The sequence below is a fragment of the Sorex fumeus genome, unplaced genomic scaffold (genome assembly GCF_029834395.1).
Source record: "Sorex fumeus unplaced genomic scaffold, SorFum_2.1 ptg000110l, whole genome shotgun sequence".
In the NCBI taxonomy this organism is placed as follows: domain Eukaryota; kingdom Metazoa; phylum Chordata; class Mammalia; order Eulipotyphla; family Soricidae; genus Sorex; species Sorex fumeus.
In genome coordinates this window covers 4,926,570-4,953,792 of record NW_026606167.1, presented here as the reverse complement: position 1 = coordinate 4,953,792, position 27,223 = coordinate 4,926,570, and the positions used below count along the sequence as shown (strand labels likewise).

The 27,223-nt window shown below is 50.8% G+C and overlaps 1 protein-coding gene across 12 annotated transcripts in view; it reads right to left on the bottom strand.

Moving 5' to 3' along the window:
* Positions 1–27,223, bottom strand: part of RBFOX1 (RNA binding fox-1 homolog 1) — a 1,027,611-nt gene that overhangs the window by 421,805 nt on the left and 578,583 nt on the right. The gene's annotated exons all lie outside the window — the stretch shown is intronic.

The following is a 27,223-nucleotide window of genomic DNA, read 5'->3' as shown; positions in this document are numbered from 1 at the left end:
CACGGCTAACCCACCTCAATGTCTAGGCACAATGTAGCACTGGCTGGGGCTGGACTTGGAGTCAGACCCATACAAGGCCAGGGCCATGGCCTCCACTCCATCTTTCCTACCCCGTTAGGCCCAAACAGGCTCAGAGAGTCTCAGGACACTTCAGGGCAGCCCTTGGAGCAGTGAGAAGAAGGCAGGAAGCTGTCTGGTGCTCGTCCCATCACCCTTTACCACCCGTGACCATCTCCCCAGCCTCGGAGCCCCCAAACCCCAGACACACTGTGGGGTCAGCAAATTGCTTCCTCCCACCCCACTCCTCCTTCCAGCTCCCTCTAGGACCCTCCCCTTAACGCGGTCGCATTGTGCACATTCATTCGTCCTCTGATTCCATTACCCAAATTTCCACGCCACGCATGGCATAAAACATCACAGAAATTGAAGTGAAATCAGAGGATCTGCGCTCTGCCTCTCTCGACTTCACCCGTGACAAGGCCCTGGCGTGCATGGCTGGGGGAATATGTCCACGGGCTTGGGGACGCATTTAAGCCACACGTGGTTCTGCCCTGCAAGGGTGGGGCCAGCTCTGTACACTAGTTTACCCAGCCTGTGCTTTCTCCATCCGACGGTTCTTCACAACGCTTCACCGTTCGGAAAAATGCCGGCCTCCTGGTTCTAAGAGGGTTTTCTGCTAGTGCCCAATTATTCGTGTATTCCTTTCAAAGGCTTGCCAGGACTTTAAGTGATGGATAAGCTCTCAGAAGGCCCAATGGATGAGAAAGAGACATCCCTGAAAGAGCTGGAGCCTGTCTCTGCCATCAGTCCCCTCCCTCCTGGTACAGAATGTTGATAGTTTCAAGTGGGTGATAGCACCCATGTGTTTTAGAAATCAGGAATCTGAGTGCTGAGGTGAAGAGATGTACACGGCAACCTGTCAGTACCGGTACCGCAAGCCATAAGGCCCAGAGGGAAAGAGAGAGAGAAAGCGAGAGAAGGAGAAAGAAGGAAAGTGCCTGCCATGGAGCCAGGCTGGGGCAGGGGTGGTGGGTGGCAGGAGAGAAATTGGGGACACTGGTGGTGGGAAATGTGCACTGGTGAAGGGACGGGTATTGGAACACTGTGTGACTGGAATCGGATCATAAACAACCTTGTGACTATGCTTCTCACAGTGATACAATAAAAAAATAAATAAAAATAAGGTAGAAAGGACACTTTGGATACTGCTGCAAACTTGAAAAGAGACCGGGAATCTGATGATAGGATGCAATTAAGAGGATGATGTTCATTACAATAATGTGAAAGCAGTTTACAGAGGTTAACAGCTACTTTTCCTTTTTTTTTTTTTGCTTTTTGGGTCACACCCAGTCCCAGTGATGCTCAGGGGTTCCTCCTGGCTCTGCACTCAGGAATTACTCCTGGAGGTGCTTGGGGGACCATATGGGATGCTGGGAATCGAACCCGGGTTGGCCACGTGCAAGGCAAACGTCCTACCCACTGTGCTATTGCTCCAGCCACTAACAGCTATTTTTCAAGACATCTTTGCTATTGTTGTTTTTTGGGGGGGCAGGATTTAGTCCCCACCCAGGTGTGCTCAGGGCTTACTCCCGGCTCTGTGCTCAGGGTTCCCTCCTGATGGACCCTATGCAGGTCAAGCTGGGGTGGGCCACGCAAGGCAAGCACCTTAGCCTGCTGTCCATTCCGTCCCGTACCTATGAGCATGCCTCGGTGGATTTAAGGAGCATTCCTGGGGCCAGAGCGATAGTACAGGGGGTAGGGCGGTTACCTTGCAGGCAGCTAACCTGGGTTCGATTCCCAGCATCCCATATGGTCCCCCGAGCACCGCTAGGAGTAATTCCTGAGTGCAGAGCCAGGAGTCACCACCGTGTATCACCAGATGTGACCCAAAAAGCAAAAAAAAAAAAAAAAAAAGGAACATTCCCAAGGGCCAGGAGCTCTCTTTAGTGTGTAAGTCAGTGCAAGGATGAACCCCCAGCTCCACCATGTACAACATGCAGTGTCCCTCCCTCTCCAGCTTGACGTGAAAGATAATTCTTCACAATGAAACGTTGTTGGAAGGGAACCGGATATTTCTGCTCAGTGGAGGGCAGCACCTGCGGCGGGGAGGACTGAGTGTGAGACACGACGTAGAGACTGGAAACAACGAAGCTCTGATCCTTTGTTTGTTTTGACGTTGCACGGTGGTGCTGAGGGATGCCGTGCAAGGCCCTCCCCACAATATTCTGCCTCTGCCCCCCACCACACACCTCTGATTGTGGACATAGCAGGATGCTGTTTCAGAACTGTGGCTGGGAGTCCGCAGCCTGACTCTGCCTTCAGATCCCCGAGGCAAGGCTGACTGTGTCCTGGACGCTTACGAATCCCTGCCCCAAACACAGGGGCTCAAGCAGAGATACACACGAGGGAAAGTCACCGAGAGTCACCCTGGGCCCTGTGATGCTTTGCTGGATGACGGATCGGGTTTCTCAGAACCTGGCAACAAAATGCTATGAGCTCCGTGTCCTCCTCACTCGGGCCTGAGCTTCCTGGTACCTGGATGCTCGCGTCAAGGGCCTAGCCTCTTGACATTCATGCTCCGTATTGAGCACGTTCAGCGGGAGCCGGGGAAGGGATGGGGGCGTATGTCTAAAGATAACCCGCTTAACTAGCCCTATCTCTGAGGACTAAATTGATTTATGATTCTGACACATAAATACCCGTGCAGATGGTTCTCGGGGTGTAATCAAAGTGGCAGGGTTTCTCACAAACTGGTCGACTCCATCTGGCCGAGAATGTGTGTGTCCACGAAGGTGATCCGTATCATCCTGGGAATTATTAGGATGCCACCTCATTGGACCTGGAGAGCTCTAATCTAGTCTTATCACGGGCACACAAAGGCCCGGGATCCAACCGATGTTCCGTGCAATCCATCTCTGTCAAATGCATTAAGGAAATTACCTGTCAGAAACATCATGGCAGAGATTCTGTGATTAAACACAAACGTGGAAATGCCCAAGGGTACAGTGGAACCATTAAGGAAAAAAAATTACACACAAACACCTCCTTCAATTTACTTTCCTTATAATTAATTCTGGAGTCATAAATACTTGAAATCTGCAGAGAGATATATAGCATGAACATACCAAACGCCCACTCTGGGGGAGAGAGGCTGCCAAGGGTTTCCCAGCCCTGGACCAGAATATCCCTTTGTTAGGTGTCAGGAAGCAAAGAAAGCAAACTTTGGAGGTGGTGGGGGGCGGGGGAGGGGGCAAGGGGTGGGTGAGAAGTGGGGGCGAGAGAGATCTGCTCATTTTTAAATGCGTGGTCTCAGAATTTGAAGTGAAATCTTGTAGAACAGTACAACGGCTTCCAACACCCAGCCTTCCACAGCTTTCTGGTGATCCTAATTTGAGAGAAGTCTCCAGCTCTCTGCACCAAAGTGCTCATAGCGGAGTTCAAAGAGAAAGAGTTCTCGACCAAAAGACACCCACAGACTCGGGGTGATTCCAAACGAATCGCCCCAAGCACACACCTGAAGCCAAAACTGATTGGAGGGGCTGGAGTGATAGCACAGCGGGTAGGGCACTTGCCTTGCACGCGGCCAACCTGGGTTCGATTCCCAGCATCCCATATGGTCCCCTGAGCACTGCCAGGAGTAATTCCTGAGTGCATGAGCCAGGAGTGACCCCTGTGCATCACCGGGTGTGACCCAAAAATCCAAAAAAAAAAAAAAAACCCGGATCGGAACCACCAGTGCTCTGGGGCTTGAGTGTAGACTGGCCAAGAGTCAAGAGGTGCAGGATCCTCTAAGGAGCCGACCGTGGGTGTAGACTGGATGGGTGTTCTTCATTCAGCGGCTGGATGAAGAAAAGGCTGAGATCTTCCATCTTCTACCTCTGGGGAATCCATCCACCTCTACCCATTGGGAAGCTCTCTGGGGGAAGAGAAGCTTTTCTAACACCAGCCTAGCTCTCATCCCCGTCCACCTCAAACGAAGCAGAGAAATTCCCAGGCAACCCAAACGATCTTATCTTCCCGAGGAACTGGCGAGTCGGCCTCGGAGCAATAGCAGTAAGGAGCATCTGGAAGGCTGGGAGGGAGTGTTTCTGACTGAATCTGGTTCTTCGTTTGTCCAGTTCTCACTACCAAAAAGCCCTTTCTTGGGGCTGGAGCACAGCAGGAAGGGCGTTTGCCTTGCACGCGGCCGACCTGGGTTCGATTCCCAGCATCCCATAGGGTCCCCTGAGTACTGCCAGGAGTAATTTCTGAGTGCAAAGCCAGGAGTAACCCCTGTGCATCGCCGGGTGTGCCCAAAAAGTGGGGAAAAAAGAAGCCTTTTCTTGGGGTAGACCATGCCCCAGAGAGGCTGGGGGTCTTCTCTGAGAACTGCCTGTAGGATCAGACCCTTCTCCCCTACGCCAAGGTCATCAGGGGGTGATGACCTGGGGCCGCCCATGTCTCCTCCTGGGGGGTAGGGTGGGAAACCAAGATCTGACATGATGGTTCCAGCTGTGTCTGTGCACACCTGGCTCTTCGCCAACCCGGCAGGACAGAGACCGTGAGTATTCCCCAGCTGGCCCACTACTCCAGAGGAAAGACCGTGGGCACCGGTCTGAAACTTCTTTAATCACTGTCACTGTATCACTGTCCTCCCGTTGATCGTCGATTTGCTCGAGCGGGCCCAGTAACGTCTCCATTGGAGACTTTGTTGTTACTGTGTCTGGCATATCGAATACTCTCGGTAGCTTGCCGGGCTCTCCGAGAGGGGCGGAGGAATCGAACTCGGGTCGGCCATGTTGGCTGCGTGCAAGGCAAACGCCCTACCCGCTGTGCTATGGCTCCAGCACGATGTGATAATTAATGCTCCCCAGCCAAAGTCTCACCTGGATGTTCTCACCATGAAACAAGTGCTCTGGATTTTGCTTTTGGGTCCCACCTGGAAGTGCTCGGGGTTGACTCCTGGTTCTGTGCTCAGGGATGACTCCTGACTCTGTGCTCAGGGATCACTCCCAGCTTTGTGCTCAGGGATGACTCCTGGTTCTGAGCTCAGCACTCACTTCTGGCTCTGTGCTGAGGGCTCACCCCCGGCTCTGTGCTTAGAGCTGACTCCTGGCTCTGTGCTCAGGGCTCACTCCCAGACCTGTGCTCAGGGCTCACTCCCAGACCTGTGCTCAGGGATGACTCCTGGCTCTGTGCTCAGGGCTCATTCCCAGCTCTGTGCTCAGGGATGACTCTGGTTCTGTGCTCAGCACTTACTCCTGGCTCTGTGCTCAGGGCTCACTCCTAGCTCTGTGCTCAGGGATGACTCTGGTTCTGTGCTCAGCACTTACACCTGGCTCTGTGCTCAGGGCTCACTCCCAGCTCTCTGCTCAGGGATAACTCCTGGCTCTGTGCTCAGGGCTGGCTCCTGTCTCTTGCTCAGGGCTGAATCCAGACTCCATGCTCAGGGCTCACTCCTGGCAGTGTTTGGGGTACCCCAGGGGGGGCCGGGCACTGAATGCAAATCAGACACATGCAAGGCAAATGCCTCAACCCTCTGGGCTATCTCTCCAATCTAATTATTTTCCTCTTTCTATAAAAATCATAGTTACTCATAGTAGAAATGGAGTGAGAGAGTAAGGGGAAGTATTATTTTCTCCTGAAAAATCTCCTGCCATCCACTCTAAAGCTACCAGGAACCACCCACCAGAGGCTGGGAGAGGCAGAAAACAGCCGTCACTAAGCTTAGCAGCCACCGGCCCATCAAGTCAGCCAGGTACTCGCCAGCACAATCCAGCGGACAAACCCGGGTCAGCGCACATATGTGAAGTCACCGACGACCTCTTAGCTTAAAACACCCCATCCGGGAGAAACCAGCTGCCTGCAAGACAGTTCCCTTCCCTGGCATGTAGCACTTCTAGAATCTCTCTGGACCAGCTCCCTCTCCACAGAAGGGGCTGGTAACAGCCCCCTCAGTCCCGAAAGCACAAACCCCGCCAGGCTTGAGATTCACACGCCCCGTGCGGGAGTGCAAACACAGGGAGGGCTGTAGGAACTGTCGCTTTCATTTGCCAAAGGGCCCAGAGAGGGGCTGGAGTAACAGCACAGTGGGGAGGGCGTTTGCCTTGCACATGGCCGACCTGGGTTCGATTCCCAGCATCCCCTGTGGTGGTCCCCCGAGCACCGCCGGGAGTAATCCCTGAGTACAGAGTCAGAAGTAACTCCTGAGCATCACCGGGTGTGACCGAAAATGCAAAAAAGAGCCCAGAGATTTCTCACAGGTTTATCACAACTATAAAGCACCCAGGGGCTTGCCCTTGAGGGCCCCTGGCCAAAAATGTCCAGGGACCACGCAGGTCCAGCTCAAGGGATCTGCCTGCAAAGTTCGTCTCCCATGAGCCGCGGGGGTTGGGATCAGCCTGGTGCGGTCCGCTTGGCACTGAAGATAAACCAAAGTGAGACACGCGTGTGGCATCCCATCTGGAACGCCCGACGGCCACGGGGCTGCTGCTACCTGGAGAGAGGCCTGAGAGCAGGTTAATTAATTGCTCTGCAGCTTGGCAAACACTCCCCCATATTATTGGGGGGGGTGAGGGGGTCATAAATCAGTTCAAGAGGAGTCGAACAAGAGGTGGAAGCCCAGACGCTTCAGGGAGCGGCGGTGCGGGGGGAGCACGGGGAAGCCCCAGCACGGGTGACACTCTCCGTGCAGGGGGGCTGAGCATCTCCCCTTCCCAGACCCGTCCTTCCGCAGCTACAGCCCGTTTCTTCCCCCCACCCCACCCGCCCCCTGTCATGTGCACCTACCCCGGACGCCCTACCCGCTGTGCTATCGCTCCAGCCCCCGTAAGTGGTTTTATTCGAAGCAGCCGTGTTCCTCGTGGCCCTGCTCTCGCCCAGGCTTCGCTGCCACCACAGAAGAGCCGGTGAGTTGCAGCCCAGAACTACAGCAACTAAAATATTTACCATCTGGCTCTAGACAGGAAAGGCCTGCTGACCCATGCCCCAGGACTTGGTGGACACGCCCCGCTCCCGGCTGCAAAGGATGCAGCTTGTGTGGACAGCTATGGGCAAAGGAAGCTCCCTGAGAAGCCAGGGAGCCCGGGATGGTGGCTGGAAGACCCGCCCAGCCCTTCCAACCTACTCACTTCCTTAGCATCAGCCCCGAGGGCCCAGAGTGGGGGGTTCGAAGGAGACTCAGCAGGAGATAACGAGGCCTGGAGCCACCCCTCCAGTGTCCCCCAGTCTCCCTGAAGCAGCCTGTCCTCCCGCTTTCCATGGGGGGGGGGGGGGCGGAGACCTGAGCGGCAGCTGCCCACCCATCCAAGGCCCCGGCCCCTCACTCTGACGGTTTCAGAATGAGCCCAGTGAGTAGGGTCGCAGAGAAAAGTGTTTGATTCGCTGCTGAAACTCACCTTAGCCACCAACGACTAAGAAATCAGAAACTTTGAACCTAGAATGGAAACTTAAAAAAAAAAAAATCCCAAACTCATCATCCCCTAATTCCTTCACCTTTTTTATCATCTTGCAATTTCCTATTTTTCATTGTGCATCATTTCATTTCAGGCACCAGGGGAAGGGGGTGCCTGTGCATTTATGAGTTTATTGTCTTCCTCACTCCATGGTAGGAAGAGTCTTGCTATTTTATTCTCTGTCTCTCAAAGAAGCTCTTCAGCAAAGACCCAAAGAGTAGAGTTTTGGCTCTGTGAGCCAAGTGGGTCTCTCACACTTCTCAGCTCAGAGATTAGCCCACAGAAGCCAATGGGTCCTATGCAGACGAGAGGCTGTGCTTGTGAGAAGAAGAAGAAGAAGAAGAAGAAGAAGAAGAAGAAGAAGAAGAAGAAGAAGAAGAAGAAGAAGAAGAAGAAGAAGAAGAAGAAGAAGAAGAAGAAGAAGAAGAAGAAGAAGAAGAAGAAGAAGAAGAAGAAGAAGAAGAAGAAGAAGAAGAAGAAGAAGAAGAAGAAGAAGAAGAAGAAGAAGAAGAAGGCCCTCCCGTTGTTCATCAATTTGCTTGAGCGGGCCCAGTAACATCTCCATTGGAGATTTTGTTGTTACTGTGTTTGGCATATCGAATACATCACGGGTGGCTTGCCAGGCTCTGCCGTGCGGGCGAGATATTCTCGGTAGCTTGCCGGGCTCTCCGAGAGGGGCGGAGGAATCGAACTCGGGTAGGCCATGTTGGCCGCTTGTAAGGCGAATGCCCTACCGCTGTGCTATCGCTCCAGCCCATTTGTTAATAAAACTCCATTAAAACAACTGCATGGGATGGGGGGGAGGCATTACAGTCATGGAAAGTTTGTACGTGAGTGGGGATGGTTGTGTTCTAATAAAACTTTATGTACAAACACAGATGTGTTTGTAGACAATATGCACAGTTGAGTGAGTGGAACTGAGTCCTGATAAAACTTTATTTACAAGAACGGGCACAGGACTGGATTTGTTTCCACTTGCCTGATCTAAAATTCCGTCTGTCATGCAACTGGCTCCCCTCACCAATATCCACTGCCGGACTGGACACAGAATCAATTCATCCCAGAAGATGGTGAAGTGAACAAATGAAAGGATGAATGAATGACCCTCAGTCCTGGATAGTTCGATAATTGTCCCGAGGAACATAACTATAGACCAGGCTTTCTTTCAAAGGCACCGTAGCACTGTCCTCCCGTGTTCACGATTTGCTCAAGCGAGCACCAGTAACGTCTCCGTTGTGAGACTTGTTACTGTTTTTGTCATAGCGAATACGCCACGAGGAGCTTGCCAGGCTTTTGCTGTGTGGGCAGAATACTCTCGGTAGCTTGCTGGGCTCTCTGAGAGGGATGGAGGAATCGAACCCGGGTTAGCTGCATGCATGGCAAACACCCTGCCCGCTGTGCTATTTTTCCAGTCCGTTCCAAAGGCCAAAGATACAAAATCAAATACAACATTTAAAAAAAAAATTCTTTCATTCTAAAGAATTTCAGAACACAGCTAAGCACTTTATGTGCCTTATCTCATTTAATCCTATCGCCGATTTTAAGAACGAAGTATTATTATTAATCCCATTTTACAGTTGAGTTAACCGAAGCTTAACATGGCTAAGTAGCTTGTCTGGAATCTCACACACACCCAGCAGTGTCAGGCCAGGATTCCAATCAAAGGAACTGGATTGAAGGTCCTTGCCCAGACCTTGGCAGTGGCGGCCTTGGGGCCCTTGTGCTAGCCGTGGTCTCCCTGGGGTGCCTCCCACCCCGAACCCACCGAGCACTGAGTTTCTGATCTCTGGCTCAAGACTCAGGCTCGAGAATGTGACGACGTGTGTGTGTGTGTGTGTGTGTGTGTGTGTGTGTGTGTGTGTGTGTGTTCAGGGGATGCACTCATGAACCCAGAGTCCTTTCACTCTCTGGATAAGTGACATTTTCCCTGGGAAGCTCCGATTCCGCATAGCTGGCTGAGAAGCAGAGCCCGGGAGTCATCTCATCCAAAGATGAAAGAGAGAAGAACACCAACGGCTGATGGCAGGAAGAGGAGAGGGTCCTGGTGAGGAGGGGTGTTAGTCCCTCCACAGCCCCCTCCAGCCGCCTCCCTAGGGGCTGAGGGAGTGTGGAAGGCTCAGCTGGCCTGCTTCTCCCTGGTCAAGGGAAGGATTTCTCTATCTCCCTTCCCCACCCCCACCCCACCCCACCCCACCTTCAGTCCCTCTGCCCATTTCTTTTCTGACTGATTCACAAGGAGGAAAAAAAAAAACACCAGCCAACTCATGGAAGTTTCCAAGATGGGCTGAATTCCATCTCCTCTCCTCTCACGGCCTGGCCAGGTGACCTCATAACAAGCCCGTAACAAGGCAGAGGGAAAGAGACTGGACCCTCCTTAAATCCCTCCGGCGGAATGTGTGAGTTAAAGCCACAGTGAAACACCACGACCTTCCCACTAGCAGGGCGACAGTTTGAAAGACAGTTATCACCCAAGTCTGGCCAGGCGATGGTGTGATGGGGTTCGACCCTGGGTGATGCGCAGGAACAGGAGATGGAGAAGTCACTCTGGAAAAGAGTTTGAGATCAAAATAATCTCCCCCTACCCACCAGTGATCCCCCTCCTAGGTGCCTGGCCCAAGAGACACCAACACGGGTATCTACAGGAAGCAACCTGGGGGCCGCAGGGAGCTCCCACAGAGAAGGGGCTCAGCTTGGCTCGATCTCCTACACTGCATATGGTCCCCAAGACACTGCCAGAAGTTACCCCTGAGCACAGAGCCAGGAGTAGCCCCTAAGCACAGCCTGCTGGGGCCCCCCAGAAAACAAAACAAAACAAAACAAAACAGGGAGACAAATGCTTATGGCAGAACAATCTGTAATAGGTACAATCTGGAACCAATCCAAATACCCACATCAATTCATCAATTGGTCATCAGAAAACCAGGGTCGACCCATATAACAGACTGTGATCCAAATTCCCAAGTATGGAGAAGAAATCTCATAATACCATCAGCTAGGGCCAGAGAGAAAGTATGGCAGGCGTGACTCACCTGGCTTCCATCCCCAGCACTCCATGTAACCCCCTCCGCAAGCCCCACCAGGAATAATCCCTGAGCACAGAGCCAGGCGAAAACCCAAATTACCACTGGGTGTGGTCCCCAGCCAAAACAAAACCAAAAAAACCCTTCTGCTGAGTTCCAAAGGCCGGATTCTGAGGCCCCTCTGTTGCTCAGTTTTATTCTCATCAAACGTCTAGCCTATCTATAAAAACAGAAAGCCAAGGACCAGTCATGCCACGCTGAGGGAAGGAATGGAGTCGATTGCAAATAAGCCCAGGGCAACCCCTGGGTGACAGAACATTCTAAATCAGGATAGCGGTGAGCTGGCACGCCTCTAAGTCTACCTAAAATTGAATTGCCATTTATAATGGATGAATTCTGCGATATGAAATTACACCGCAATCAGCTGTAAACAAATAACGATTTTGTCCACATGATCCCTCTTTTCAATTTCTCCATCCCTGCCACAGAGTGGTTGGGTTCGGTGGCCAAGTTTGCTCCTGAACATGGGTTGGTGTGGAAGTTACAAATTAGAGACTCACAGGTAAGCTCCGGTGACTCAAACATAGATAATACATAGACCTTTGCAAGTCAAAGGCACAACCAAACAGTGTTCTAACACTTTCTTCTCCAAGACGTTCTGAGTTAGCCAAGAAGGGCTCTACTCACACTGTTGAACTGAGGTGTTGGTCAATTAGAGAGCCTTTGGCTGTAAATAAATTCAGACGCAAAGTAGCTTGCACAAGAATGGAATTAGGCATGGTACATCGCGGTCATTGTAGAGGCAAAATTAAACATACTGGCTTTCATTCTAATCAGAACTTATTTAGGTCAAGTGTCCTAACCAACTAGTTGGGTCATTGTTCAGCGGTCATGTCTAGTGGTAACCTGGAGTCTGGTTTCTAAGAGGAAATGTTGACAAATGCTGACAGCTGACTCAGAGCGATGAGCCAGGACCTCAGAGCAATCGAGGACCTACTTCACCCCAAGGAGGGAATCTGGACAGAGTTTCGGGTGTCATACAAATTTGATGAAGAGAAATGACTCTGTGAATATTCATGGGAACACTGAAACAAAACAAGTTCTCTGCGAGGAGGGGGGAGAAAGTCATGTGATCCCAGGAGCACAGACAACTGAATTCACCGTCCAGCACTGCGACTGTGTTTTGCAAACTGCCGGGGCGAGGGAAGAAGCTTCCCCGGAAGGGAATGAAACCAACACGGCAACTTACGGCAGGGGGAGCATGGAGCACTCATTTCTGGCGAGTCCCTGGACTTTTGGATTCAACATCCCAACCCACCCCCATTTTCAGCTCATTCCAAACTAAGTCTTACCAAAAGCAGAAGGGGTCAAAACCAGCTTGGTTCTGAAGAGAGTTGAGTAGACTCCACCGGGGGAAGAACTGGGTAGGTGGGTGGGTGGGGGTGGTGGGGGCTGTGTAGGAACCAAACAGGCAGAGGCGGATGGAGGGACCGCAGCGCAGACCGGGTGTTTGCTGCATACTTGGGTGACTCAAGTCCTCTCTCCGGCACCCCGGATGGTTTCCTAAGCCCCACCAAGAGTCACCCCTAAGCACAGAGCTAGAAATAAGCCCTGAGCATGGTTGGGTATGGCTCAAACTCAAACAAAAGGAAGAAAAGTGGCAGATGGGCTCACTCCATGTGTGTGTACAGCACAGAGAAGGTGCTCATAAATATCCGTGGGATGAATAAACCAGCGTCAGCTTGTGTCAGCTCACCGTGGTCAGTCGCCTGCATTCTTGGACTCTTTGTCGTAGGGTTTCAGGGTGAGAAGCACTGGACTTTTCGGCTGAGAGATATCACCGTGGTGAAGAGACTTGCCATGCACGTAGCTATCGAATACTCCTATTCAACTCCCAGCACTGTATCCGTTTCCCCGAGCACAGAGCCAGTCCCGTCTAAGGCCAACACCCCCAACAATTTTTTTCTAAATTGGGTTTCACCTCAGTGCTCAGAGAACATAATACGTTATTAAGGACAGAAAAAGTCATTTAACTTTGTGTAATATAACAGTTATGACACTGAGCCAGAGAATATTAATTTGTTCAATTTTATGATGCTTTGTACCGTAAGTGGGACTTTACTGAAGACAAGTCGCTAGAATCATTTATTTTATAGATGATTAAAAGAATCTTTTTTTTTTTAAACCCTAAATCTGTTCCACCCTTCTGAAGCCATTTTCAGCCTTAACTGCCTCCTCCTAATATTTTTACGGCTCCTTCCCGCGTGCTTCTGGAAATTGCCTTCAAAGTGTAAAACCAGGACGCAGTGCTGTAATCGAAATGACAAACGTTGTGTGAACAGGGAAAGAAGCACAGAGTCAAGAGACAGAGGAACTTCCAATGGGGTGGCAGGCCAGTGGAACTCACACTGAACAGTTTTTTTTTGGGGGGGGGGTGTTTCTTTATTTTGTTTGGTTGTTTGTTTTTTGTTTTGTTTTTGCTTTTTGGGTCACACCTGGTGATGCTCAGGGGTTACTCCTGGCTCTGCACTCAGGAATTACTCCTGGTGGTGCTCGGGGGACCATGTGGGATGCTGGGAATTGAACCTGGGTCAGCTGCAGGCAAGGCAAACACCCTCCCTGCTATACTATAGCTCCGGCCCCCTTATACTGAATGTTTGAAACGGGAACCTTCCCTTTGCTAGATTTCACAGCCCCCTGGGTTTCTCTGAGTCCTGTCTGCCCTGGTCTGGAGACACAGTCTGGGGTTCAGGGCACAGGGTTGTGTCGGTTCAAGACCTTGCAACAGCAATTTCCAGTCACAGGGTTGGGGCCGGAGCAAGAGGCCAGAGCCAGACACTTTGCCTTGCATGCGGCCAACCCATCCCAGTTCCATCTTTGACACCGTAGTTGGTGCCCTGAGCACCTTGAGATGTTCCCTGTGAGCACAGAGCCAAAAGTAGCCCCCAAATGCTGCCAGGTGTGGTCCAAAGCTCTCCCCCTCATCAAAACCAAAAGCCAAAACCTTCACTGCTAACTGCAGGTTTGGTTTGCCAAAGCTCTCAGAGTTTGGAGTGAAACTTGGGGTTGCGAAAGATGTACCAAGTCTGGGCTGTTTTCCTTGTGCCTTTAGAGGAATCATAGACCAATGAGGTGGTTTTCACTCCGATGACGTCCACAAAACAGCATTTCTCCTTATCAGTAACGACTAGTCCACCCTAACCCATCCAACATCTTCAATGCTCTAAGCTCATATTCTTTTCTTTTTTTGTTTGCTTTTTGTTTGTTTGTTTTTTGCTTTTTGGGCCACATCCAGCGATGCTCAGGGGTTTCTCCTGGCTCTATAATCAGGAATTACTCCTGGCAGTGCCCGGGGGACCCTCTGGGGTGCTGGGGATAGAGCACGGCTGGGGCATGCAAGGCAAATGCCTTCCCCACCGTGCTATCACTCCAGCCCCTCTCGCTGGATCTGAAAATGTTGTTTCTATCACCAAGGAAAAAAACCAGGCTCTGTAGTAAACAGAACTTGTCAGGTCCTGGTTGCTTTGTTTTGCTCCGTTCTGCCTTTTTTGTGCTTTTCCTGGGCTTGCCATTCCTTTCCAGGGAAACCATATGGGGAAGGCTCGAAGTTGCGTTTTGAAATGTATGGCTGTAGGATATTTCTGCTTCAGAACCCCACGGCAGGTCAGTTTTAAATTGAGGAAGATAATTACCTCCCCACGCTCCCCAAACCTTCTCTTCAGAAGCAGGGCACCAGCTGTTTAACTCCGTGCTGGAAAGGGAACGTTGGCTTTGAAAAGCCAGCACGAGGCGTGTGAGGCACCAACCTCTGCTCCCCGCAAGCCGAACTCAGGGCTGAGGCTCGAGCCCGCTCCGGCCCCTGCCGACCGCCTGGGTACGACCTGGGAGGGTGTGTGTTCGCGGGCACTCAGAGAGAGGTTTCCTTAATGTTATTTGCAATGTGAAGGCGACCACGGGGATGCTAATTACATTTAATGGAACTTGGCACAATTTCGCTGGAGGTGGTGCTCTCTTGCAGAAGGCGCTCCTTCTGATTCGCTGATAAAAGGCTGAGGATCAAAACGGAAGTTTCGGGAGAGAGAAAAGTCCGTATTTCTTACCCGTCCTGGCTGTGGCGGGAAGAATAGGTCTCCCATTCAAACGCTCAGGTGGAAAGAACTTCCGTTCATTACAGACTTTACTATGACAAGTGTGCGGTGTACAGGAACAAACTTGGGAGGGTGTAGGGAGGGGAGCAGGGCTTTCTAGGGGATGTGAAGCCCCTAATTGCAGTATATTGAGGCTGAGGTGTGTGGATTCTAAGTTAAAAAAAAAAAAAGGAGGGGCTGGAGTGATATAGCACAGCAGGGAGGGCGTTTGCCTTGCATGCGGCCGACCCGGGTTTGATCCCCAGCATCCCATAGGGTCCCCTGAGCCCCACCAGGAGTAATTCCAGAGTGCTGAGCCAGAAGGAACCCCTGAGCATCACCGGGTGTGACCCAAAAAGCAAAAAAAAAAAAAAAAAGCAAAAAAAAAAAAAAGAAGGAAGCATTGGCTCATTCCTATAAATTTCTATTCTGGCCTGGAGAATTCTAGAACACCAAGCAATTCATCAATTACTGGAGTGGCACACTATATTTTTACAGCTGAGAACAGTAAAAGGAAGGCAGGTTTGTGTGTATGTGTGTGTGTGTGTGTGTGTGTGTGTGTGTGTGTGTGTTTTTCTTTTTCTGGTTCTATAAAAGATCTTGGAGATCCAGACAGAATGGGCAGCGGACACCGGGCCCCGCAGGGATCCTGTTCTCTCTCCACTGCCCACAGCCCCTGCAGCCTGGCCAGGCAGGTCTACGGCACCACTCCTGAATCCTTTCCAGAAATCACCCCACCTGGGGACTTAGCCTCTCTGCCATGACGCTCAGCCCCGGGGCTGCGTCTCACTCACCACCATACACTGCAAAGCTCAGCAGTGAAGCCAACAGATTGGCAGAGCGAGAGCGGCCAAGCCAGCACCCGGGGGGACTCAGGAAGGATGGCGTCGTCAGGAGCCCTGCAGCTTCTGTGACTGTAAGGCAGCACTGGTGTCCCGGGCAAAGAGATCCATCAGCAACCGCCCTCCCAGTAGGGCAGGGAATGGTCATGCCTCAGTCACAAAGCCACCGTGGTTAGAGGAGCAAGAACATGGAGCTTGGAGCCAGGCCCAAGTGTGCAAAGCTGGGCGGTTGAATCTCCCTACAACACAAATGAGAGGCGCTTCTCATCCCAGCCCCGCCATGTCCTTGGGGCCAGTATGCGCCTGTCACAGTGTGTGGCAGTGGCATGAGTACACACAACACATGTGTTCATCTGCTGTAGGCCAACAGCCCATAATGCTCTCCTCCAAATCCCCACGCCCAGGGGTGGCGTTTCTTGGACTTTGAGTAGCGTGCCCAGGTTTCTCCCTGCTCTCAGGGAAAGGAGCTGGGAGTCCACCAGGAGCTGCCGGCTCTGCACAGCTCCATCCCTCGATGGAAGGGCGAGTTCCTGCTGGGGCCCCATAGGGTGTCGGAGGTAGGTAGAAGGTTCTAGGGTGGGGGAAGGCGGGCTTTGAAAAAGAAATCATATTTTTCAACTATGACATGTAACAAAGATAGATTCTTGGCGGGACCCAGAGACGGTGCAAAAGAATTGGAGCAAGAGAGAAGAGAGGCGTAACAGGAATGGGCAGATGGGGGAAGGGCAGAAGCTCAGACAATGGAAATGTCACCACTGGACAAGCCCCGGTGGGAACAGGTGGGCCCTGGGGTCCCCCCTCCTGTGCTACACGGATGCTCCATCCATTGTCCCTTTTGTGATCTGCGTCTCCCTACCTGCAACAGCCCTAGGGCCCTGACTATGAGCAAGGGGGTGTTTGGGCCATGTCAGACACGGCAGAGAGCACGTGGCCTTGAGTTCAAGGCCAACCCAAGCGGGCACTTCTCATAGCTGGGAATCAAATAGGTCTTTCCAACCCGCCTCTTCCAAAGCACGTGAAAGAGGGGCTGGAGTGGTAGCACAGCGGCTAGGGCATTTGTCTTGCATGTGGCCGACCCAAGTTTAATTCCCAACATCCCATAGGGTCCCCTGAGCACCTCCAGGAGTGATTCCTGAGTGCAGAGCCAGGAAAGCTCTGTGCCCTGCCGGGTGTGATCCAAAATGCAAAACAAAAAAAACACAAAGTGCCTGAAGGGGAGGGTGTGTCATCATTGTCGCTGTTGGAACCAAGGTAAATTTCGTCACAGTGCCACCTAAGTTTCCCACACGAGAGCTCGCGAGAATTTGAAGTTAACTCCATGCAAAACATAAAATGATAAGAATGATCCAGCTCACCTGGCCCAGCTACTAATGATATCAATGAGGAGTTTTTTCATCTGAAACTGGGCTGGAGTGATAGCACAGCGGTAGGGCCTTTGCCTTGCTCGCAGCCAGCCCGGCCGAGCTGGGTTCGATTCCTCCACCCCTCTCGAAGAGCCTGGCAAGCTATCGAGAGTATTCAATATGCCAAACACAGTAACAAGAAGTCTCACAATGGGGACATTACTGGGCCCGCTCGAGCAAATCGATGAACAACGGGAGGACAGACAGACAGTGACAGTGTTCATCTGAAACTATTATCCAGGAAAGAGAAGGGGGCGACGAGTTCTGAATCATCACATGCCGTGTCTCTGCCTGTGCCAACAGTCAATTTTGGGTTTGTCGCATCCTCCGTGCTCATTTGTAAAAAGTGGGGGAAAATAAATGAGCCTCAGATTTGGGAAGAATTTTCAGGCCCATCAACCACACCTCTCGGCTATTCCCAGCCCAGGGCTTTTCACCCGGTCTGTCTGTGGGCATTTGGGGTTGTCCAACCTGGAGGAAGGGGCACTGCTACTGGACAGGGGGCAGGGGAAGCGTCTGTCCATCTTACCAACAGGAAAGGCTTTCTATCCCCTCTGAGGAATTTATTTAGGCAAATATCAAAGACTGCAAGGTGGACAAATGCTTGACTTGAAAAGTCCTCAGCAGAATTCCCACAATCTCTCGGGAACACAACAGTGGTGATAAGAAGAGCAATAAGAGGCTGGAGCGATAGCACAGCAGGGAGGGCATTTGCCTTGCTCATGGCTGACCCGGGTTCAATCCCCAGCATCCCATATTGTCCCCCAAGGACTGCCAGGAGTGATTCCTGAGTGCAGAGCCAGGAGTAGCTCCTGTGTATCGTCGCGTGTGACCCAAAAAGCCAAAAAAAAAAAAAAGCAATGCGTGTGAGGGTGACACAGACTGTCACCGTCCCACCCCATGGTTCCAGCCCCATGGCCAGCCCGGAATGTTGGCAAGGGGCATCGTCTGGCCGGAGCTCGGTGTCTGCCCTTCCCAGGAATGGGGTCTGCTCTGCCTCCTTCTCCCTCCGCATTCCAACATCCTGTTGTCACCCGCGCGGCCCCTGGGCTTAGTTTTCATTCTGTGCCTTGGCTCATTCCTTTTAATTAGAGCATTAGGCTGATTCCCCGTGGATTTCACCCAAGGAGCAGGGCAGGCACAGAAACCTTTAAAATTATGAAGTTTAAAAACTGGAGTTGGGACAAAAATAGAGCCCGCTCCTCCCATCCGAAAGTCTATTTGTTCATGTCAGGAGAATGAAGGCTGCATGCATTATTCATTAGAATAACAGTTTATTGGCAAAATTGTTGTCTTTGGATGGTATGCATTATGGAGGGAATAAATACTGTGGAACGGATATTTTTAGGGACCGGAGAGTAAATCTGGGGAGAAAAATTCGTAACAGGAAGGAAAGGAAGTTCTGCCTGGAAGTGAGGAGGCAACACAGTAAAATATGTGAGGGACATAAAAATGGCCTCAACTGAGATGTAAAGCAGAAAAACAAATAAGCCCATTCTCGCTGCCACGTGTGTGTTTTCATGCAGCCATTTCTCTGCAGCCTTGAATGGAAAGCTTTCTGGAACCGACCGAATGCAATTAATAAGGCTTCCTCTGGTTATCTTCCTGAGCTGGCCCAGGAGATGCGCCAATTCCCACCGGCGGAGAGAGCAAGGAAGGCAATCGGGGCGCGTTCGAAAGCTGCGATCTAATTAACACACAACACTGTGCGTGTTTCAAGGGCTGATGGGGTGGGAGGGAGGTTCTATAGAGCAAGAGGGTCCCCTCGCGGGGTGAGCTCACCGCCCTGTCACTCCACATGGTCACCACAGCTTCACTGTCGCCGTGAGAAAATGTTCAGACCGCGTCTCTTAGCAACTTTCAAGAAGCTTGTGCCCAACGGTCACTGAGAGCCAGAAAGATAACGAAGGTTAGGAGGCGCTAGCCTCACACGAGGCTGACCGAAGTTCAACCTGGCACCCAGGAGGGTCCCCCAGGCACCGCCAGGAGTGATCCCCGAGCACAGAGGAGTGAACCCTGAACACAGAGCCAGGGGTAAATCCGGAGGACCACCAACGCTGGGTATGGCCCCAAACACAAACCAAAATGAGTTATTTGCTGATTCAGCGCTTTCTTGGGAAGAAGTCTGCAGGGCTGTGTGTGTGTGGGGGGGGGAGGGGCAGGGGGTTTCCTGCTATAGAGCCATTGCAGAATAAGAACAGCAGGAGGGCCTATTGATCTCTACATTCTTGACCTGGAAGGAGGCAAATCAAAGTGACATTGCCAGCCCATTCCGAATCACAGATCTGAGAGGGAGAAGGAAGCACCATAACAAGACGTTCCCCTACATGCATGGTGCCAGCCCACAAACCAGGCGGGCTCGCGCTAAAGCCCTGCTGGGGTCCATGCCCCCCACATAACCTCCACCTTCAGCTGTCAGTGACGGGCACAGAGCGTGCCCAGCTCGAGAAGGGATTCTGGGGAACACCCGTGAAACAGGGGTGAGGCGTCCTGGAGGCCTTTGGAAGGAAGGATGGAAACATCGTGGCTTGCATGCAGAGCCCAGGCTGCAATGTTCATGCTACTTGCTGGCTCATGAACTTGGGTTAGAGCAAGAAAGAGATGGTTAGCTTTGCAGCCCACTTAAAATGTCCAAGCCGATGTGTACTCGCAAATGTCTGCAGAGGGACTCACAGAAATGTCTCTAACAAGAAGGGAGGAGAATAACCTCATAGTTCATAAGAAGAAGAATGTGGGGTAGCCGGAGTGATAGCACGGCAGGGAGGGCGTTTGCCTTGCACGTAGCTGATCCGGGTTTGATTCCTAGCATCCCATAGGGTCCCCCCAAGCACCGCCAGGAGTAATTCCTGAGTGCAGAGCCAGGAGGAATTGCTGAACATTGTTGGGGGAGACCACCCTCCCCCCAAAATAAAGAAAAGCAAAAAAGAAAAAACAGAAGAGGAATTTGGGATCCAATTATGAAACAAACCTAATTGAAGATTTCAATGCAACGATCAAGTAGGTGTGTGTGTGTGTGTGTGTGTGTGTGTGTGTGTGTGTGTGTGTGGTGGGGGTGGTGTACTAAAGCACGTTGAGCTGGGACGGGGTGGGGGTGGGTATGTGCAAAAGCATGGAGGGATTCCTAGGAAGTTTCTGCAACAGGGTGTGTGAGTGCCTGTGTGTGTGTTGTTCAAGTGTGTGTATACAGAGAGGGATTTATAAACTAGAAGCCATTGAAATTGGTTGTGTCCCAAACACAGAAGGTGCAGGGGGACTTCCCTACGTACCGTGTGCTCCGACTCTGTCCTGAGTTTTGTCACAGACCTGTATGATACCTCATATGGAGAAACAATAAAACCAAATCGGAAAGGAAGAAAAAAAGATGTCCTCCACTGACGTTCCCACTTCCAAACGAAGGTTACGGAGAAGCTTGCCTAGACCCCGAGCAGAGGCAGAGGGGAGAGGCAAGAGATTCCAGGGAGAAATAAGAGAACGAAAAGGGGTGCAGGTGAACCAGCAGAGGGAAAACAGGGCCATACCCCCCCCCCAACTTATAGAAGCAAATGGACTCCAGACCAGGTTCTCCGGGCTTTGTCAGAAACACCCTCCCCCCTGTCCCCCTCCCCGCCCTTGGCAGGCCATTTTCCAAAGCGGAAGTTCTGTGCACATCCCCTGCTCTGGATGATAAGGTTACTAATTGCCAGGGGACAAGGACTCTCTGCAGTGGCATTTATATAGTCCCCCCTTGGTCCAGATCAAACAAGGTAAGGCTCCAAGGATATTGATGAGTGGACACCCCCTGCTTTAAGTCAGCCAAGCCCGAACCTCCCTGAATCTTTGTGGGCTGATACGAAAGAGAAGAAAAATATAAATATAAAATATTTCATTTCATTTCATTTCATCATCCTGTTATTCGTCGATTGCCTCGAGCAGGCCCCAGTAACGTCTCCTTCATCCTAGCCCTGAGATTATGTTCAAGGCTCTTTAGGAGAATGAGACCCATCATTGTTACTGGTATTTGGCATATTGGGGACACCACGGGGAGTTTGCCAGACTCTGCCATGTGGGCAGGCTACATTCGATAGCCTGCCAGTTTGTCCAAAGTAGGAATGAGACAATAAGATGTCATAAAAAAAAATAAAATAAAATATATAAAATATAAAAATATGGGCCGGAGCGATAGTACAGCGGGGAGGGCGTTTGCCTGGCACGCGGTCAACCCGGGTTCGATTCCCAGCATAACCGTAGGGTCCCCCGAGCACCGCCAGGAGTAATTCCTGAGTGCAGAGCCAGGAGGAACCCCTGAGCATTGCCAGCTGTGACCCAAAAAGCAAAATTAATTAATTAATTAATTAAAATATAAAAATCTGATTGAAGAGTCCTGAGCTGCAGATGCTCCTGCGTGTTTCGGAAATTGTGCGGTGGGTGCCCGTGTGTGATGGACACAGACGATGGACGTGCCCTCTCAGCCGGCTGCCCCTGGACTTCCTGCAGAAAGTCTCTATTTACACAGAGGCTCAGGGAAGATGTGGGACAGCTGGTTCAAGTTCATGGCACCAGGTGGGGAAGAAAACAGGAAGCCAAGCCTGGGGGCGCTGACTGTAACATGCCTTTATAGAAGGGGCCAGAACATTCCGTATGCGATCTGATTCCTGAACAACAGAGGGGCAGGAGAAAGGGGAGAACTATCTTCATGTTTGGTTTCATTTGGAGGCCACATCTGCCACTGCTCAGGGCTTACTCTTTTATTTTTTTTGATCATATGATAATTGTATTTTTAATTTTTTTATTCCCTATAATGAATCACCGTGAGATAGTTACGGACTTACAAACTTCCGTGCTTACATTTCAGTCATACAATGATCAAGTACCCATGCCTCCATCCATGCCCATTCTCCTTCACCCATGACCTCAGTATCCCTCCTGCCATCCCCCCATATCCCCTCGCCCCCCGCCTCTGCAGCAGGCACATTCCCTTTTACTCTCTGTCTCCTTTTTGTGTTCTTGTTCACAATACAGGTACAAAGCGGCCATCATGTTTGGCCCATAGTCTACTTTCAGCACACATCTCCCATCCCGAGCAAGTCAGGGCTTACTCTTGACTGTGCTCAGGGAACTGCATGGGCTTCTGGGAATGGAACGGCTTGGCTACGGGCAAGGTAAGTGTCTTCTCCACTCTACTATCTCTCTGTCCCCTGAGAATGGCCCTAAATTGAGGCTGGCCTCTTCTTGACCTAGAAATCAACACTGTGGATTCGAATATCAGTTTAACCGGCTGATAGTTGGGTACCCCTGGGGAAATTTGCCACTTATATTTATCCAACTATTGTGATTGTTAAAAATGAGGGGACATCTTAGAGGGCTGCATCACAAGCCTTGCATGTAACAGGCCCAAGTTCCAGCAGGGGCACCCCATGGTCCCCCGATCACCAAGCCAGGAATAGCAGCCCCTGAACATGGCTGGCACAGCCAAAAAAGCAATGGAAAGAACTCTCTATGAATTCATTTCACCATGATTTGAGCCAAAGCAACAGATGGATGGACAGACAGACAGACAGGCAGACAGACACACTTGTAAATAGATGGAAAGTGGGGTGGATGAGAATGTGAGTGGAGAGAAGGTGGCACTGGCGAGCTGATTGCTGCACGGGTTAACCCGTCTTCTCTTCAGGGACTTGGCACAGACAGCACTGAATTAGGGCACCTGGGTTCAAATTCTGGTTTTGGCATTTCCAAGGTAGAACCAGAGGGAGGGCATCCCACACACCTGTGTGTCAGGCCCTGGCTAATCTGGGCAGTGAGATGTTCCCTTGGACAACCAACGGGTTTCAAAAAGAGAACGATTGGAAGAGATTATCAAGGACCTACCCGCTTAGCAATAGGATTCCATACTCAGCGGAGGAGGGTGGTGGGAACTTTCTCGAATGTGATGTGAGTTGCAGAATCCATTCGAAGGCAGTACAAATGGTATCTGAAGAGACAGACCTGCTGAAAATCGCGAAACCAGGCCCAGTCTCAGGGGAGAGTTTGGTCAGACTCAAGCCTTATCTAGCTTCTGTGGACACAGGAGCCTTCAAGAAGAAAGGAACATTCCTGGGGCTGGAGCAATAGTACAGCGGGGAGGGCGTTTGCCTTGCACGCATCCAACCTGGGTTCAATCTCCAGCATCCTATATGGTCCCCCGAGCACCACCAGGAGTAATTCCTGAGTGCAGAGCTAGGAGGAAGCCCTGAGCATCTCTGGGTATGACCCCAAAAAGCTAAATAAAAACTAAATCAAATGGATTTTTTTAAAGAAAAGGAAGGAAGGAAGGAAGGAAGGAAGGAAGGAAGGAAGAAAGAAAGAAAGAAAGAAAGAAAGAAAGAAAGAAAGAAAGAAAGAACCATTCCTAATCTCCCTCCTTGTGCCTCCACAAATCATTGGGGGATCCCTGGGGTCCTGTTAGGTGCCCTCCCAGGCTGGGAGAACTGTGAGTCCTATGTTCATGGACTTACATATTGAAACAGTCCAATGAGAGAGAGGGGCTCTTTGGAATCTTCCCTAGTCAGGGTCACTATCACTTGACACATGTCGCACAGTGACCCACTTGATTCTTCGTCCTCACATGATCTCTGCACCCCTTCCCACCCTCCTATGGATACACGGATGCCTGATTTAAGATACCTAATGCAGCAACTAAAATGGGCTGCCGGGGTTCTCAACCATTTAGGAATTCTGACCCTCGGCTACCAAGAACATCCTCTGCTCAAATGCATTCTATGAAGGTTTTCTGTTCATGACTGGGTGCCGGGATGCCCGCTAGGTTCCTTCATCCAACAAACACATCTTTGGGGCCCAACTCTTGTACAACTCTCCTGGGGAAGGAGAGGGAAGACTCTCCATGAACTCTGGTCCTGGGGAAGATTCCGCTCCACGGGAGAAGGGCTGGACATAAGGGGACACACAAACAAGGCGGCTCTACTGATGAGGATCTCTCCAAAGTGGGGGGCCACTGCAGAACAAGGAATGGCGGCCTGGGGCCTGGCTCCAGACATGACAATTTACTCAAGGGTTTGAAGGAATCCGTGGGTAGGGGAGCAGGGCCGTGGGCCGAGATTTCATAGCAGGCGGGACTCTGAGTGCAAGTCCTCCTAACATGACTTTTGAATTTGGTTCTGATGCTAGGGGGCCACAGGAAGGGGTGAACAGTTGGCACATGGGCATCTGAGCTTGTCTGCATTGGAGCAGCTGAGAGGCTGCTCTCCCTGAATGTGCTTCAGGGACGCGCTTGCGGAGCAGAGGAGTCGTGAGGGGAGAAGGCAGAGACACCCGCGGCTTGGACAACGGTGGCAGTGATGGGGCTGGAGCGATAGCACAGTGGGGAGGGTGTTTGCCTTGCACGCAGCCAACCCAGGTTCGATTCCCAGCATCCCATATGGTCCACCAAGCACCGCCAGGAGTAATTCCTGAGTGCATGAGCCAGTAGCGACACCTGTGCATCGCTGGGTGTGACCCAGAAAGGAAAAAAAGGCAGTGAGGGTAGAGACAGGGATGTCAGGGAGGTTTGGGTGCTGAAGGGAGAAAATTCAATAGGGATTGGTCATTGGTTAAACATAGATAAGAAATAGGTAAATCCTATCTCTTTTTCCCTTAGGGGAAAATAATGTAAAAGAGTCAGACATTTAGGGATTCATCTTGAGATGTGACCTAAGAGGACAAGGTAAGCAAGATACATTTTTAAGCCAGTCATCAGCAGGGGGGGATTTGGGTTTGGGTTTTGACGAGTGTTCTTAAGAGTATAACCACTTGTAGATATAATAAAATGCAATCATCTGATGTCTATATTAGCAATAGGGTGAATGAAAAACTCCAGGAGGTTTCCACGGAGGGAAAGCAAGTGAGGGTGATTTTTATCCCTATCACCCTTTGGTGGCCCAGGAGGACACGGTGAGTGACCACCGGGCCCAAGTCACAGCATGAGATTTAGGAAATGGCCTTCAAGAACCAACGCTGACCAAAACTCAAAGCCAACCTGGGACCGTTTGAATTCCTTCATCAGACACAGGAAATGCTCGGAGGATCCCTCGGTTGTGGGGTGAAATGAGTCCTATTATTGCCATTAAGTGCCCCAAATATTTCAAACAACAGACACGTGGCCACAGTTGCACAGATAATGTTGAGATATGTCAAGGAAAACAGAAAACAATTAATTAGTATGACAACTTCCCCCAAGGAAGCCATTCAAACATTTAGCGAAAAACAAAGATATAATAAAATGCAATCATCTGGTGTCTATATTAGCAATAATTAGTATATATGATCCCAGCCAAGCCAGAGATTATTTTTCCATGCCAGACGTGCAGACTAGCACCCTTCTGTTGGTGCAGATGGGATGGATGCTCTGGGGCAGTCCAGCTATTTGACAGGAATGAGCAGAGGCAGGAATTTCAGGGAGTTATCAGGCTACGAAACGGATGCGGCAGCCGTACAGGCTGGCAGCAGAGCTGTGCCAAAGCACCTCCTGCGATTCCAGGGCTCTCTGGCACCAGCCAAAGGAGAGAGGGAGAAATGGCAGCGGAATGCAGTAGAGAACTGCATGCACATGGGAGGTCTGGTCCAGCCCTTGTTCCGGCCCTGCTGAGCTCCCGCTATCACTCCTGGAGCAGGATGGATGCAGCCCACCTGCCTCAGATCTGAGAATCCTCAAGGAATGCTGCCCCCTGCTCTCTGGAGGCACCCAGACATCAAAGCTCTCTCTGTTCTGAGGTCCAACCATGGGTCTCAGCAGGTATCACATTCACACAAGCCAGTCACCCACTTGCCACCACCAACCCCCACCCCATGGTCATCTTGGGGGACAGATAGTCCAGGGTGATCATAACCTGCTTTCCTGCTCAAACTCTGACCACTGTTAGCCACGTCCAGACCATGGAATACTATACAGCGAGTCAAAGGAACCACAACTTGGATGTGCGCGAGCCATCCAGACAGAACTCCGGGGGAATGATGCCAAGGGAAAGAAGCCAAGCTTGCAAAGTGGCATTCTGTGTGTTCTCTCTACAGAGTGCTCTTGGAAGGGCAAAATGTAAGACAGGAAAATCAATGGGGAGCTGATCAGTGATTGGGGAACTGGGAAGTTACAGACGAAAGAGAGGAGGGAGGATGTCGAGACCAGCTGCATGAGGGATCTCTGTGCTGCTGTATCCAGATACTAACGTCTTTAGAATTCAGTACACACAAGTATCCATCTATATGTACACGTATATATGCATGTGTGTATATATGTATCTATAAAATGTAGAATATATGTATATATAAACATGCATGTGTGTATATACATGTGTGCATGTCTATATGTGTGTGTATGAAATGTGTAAATGCCGATCATCTGTAGGATGCCTCTCCAGACGGCATCTGTTTGAATAACTGCATCAAATCCAATCACTAGTGTTTGGATTTGATGCAGTTTGCTACTCTTACTCCCAGGCTTCATGTGACTCTACAAATCTACAGTTATCTCAAAAAAAATGTTTAGTGAGGGGGGGAAAAAGTACTTCCCGCCATCAGTGACCAATGGATCAAGGCTAGCCCATAAATAGGGAAATCGATTCATACTTCCTGAAGTAGATGATCCTGCATTTACCCGTGTTTGTTTTGAGAACCAAAGGGGAAAATGACCCATCATGAAATAATACATTCAATTCCATGCCCAGATTCGGAGGCTCATCAAACTCTCTCTGTTCTCTCAACATGCACTAGCTCCAGTGAGCAGAAAACGATGTGATACGTGTCTGTGCCTCGGGGTGTGGAGAAGATTGTCTTCTTGGCTATCACCATCCAGTTCCCATCAGCTGACCCTTAATTCTGGAAAGTCACAGTGGCTGGATCCTGATCTGATAGTGACTTGCGCCTGGAATTGGGAGCTGAGTTCCCTGGGCCCCCGCTGTGGGCACTGGCTCTGATTCCGAGCGGTTCTGTCAGCCCCCGGCCCATCCCAGAGTCCCCGCGTTCCAGACCTGAATTGCATCTCACCGCTGGAATGAAATGCTAACGTTCCCTTTGATGCCATGGCAACACCGCATCCAAACTGCATTTTGCATGGGCTACAACCTTCCATTTGCCCTACATTCATTTCCAAATAGAAATGGTATCTTGTACTACACATGTTTTCTCTGATAGTTTGTCCTGTGAATTCATTTGATAATGAAGCATATGGTCTGTCTTCCCATTGCAAGAAAGCCGGGTAGCGTGCTCCACAGCCCACTGCCAGGCCTTCCCGAGGCACAAGAAGGAGCTTTTCAGCCTGTGATTCGAAAGCTGAATAGAGGCTCAGGTGAGTTTGCTTCCATTAACCTGTACCAATGAGAATATTATTGCCTTCTCCCGCAGTCAATAGCATGGAAGTGGCTGAATATTTAGTAGCATAAGCAAGTATAATAA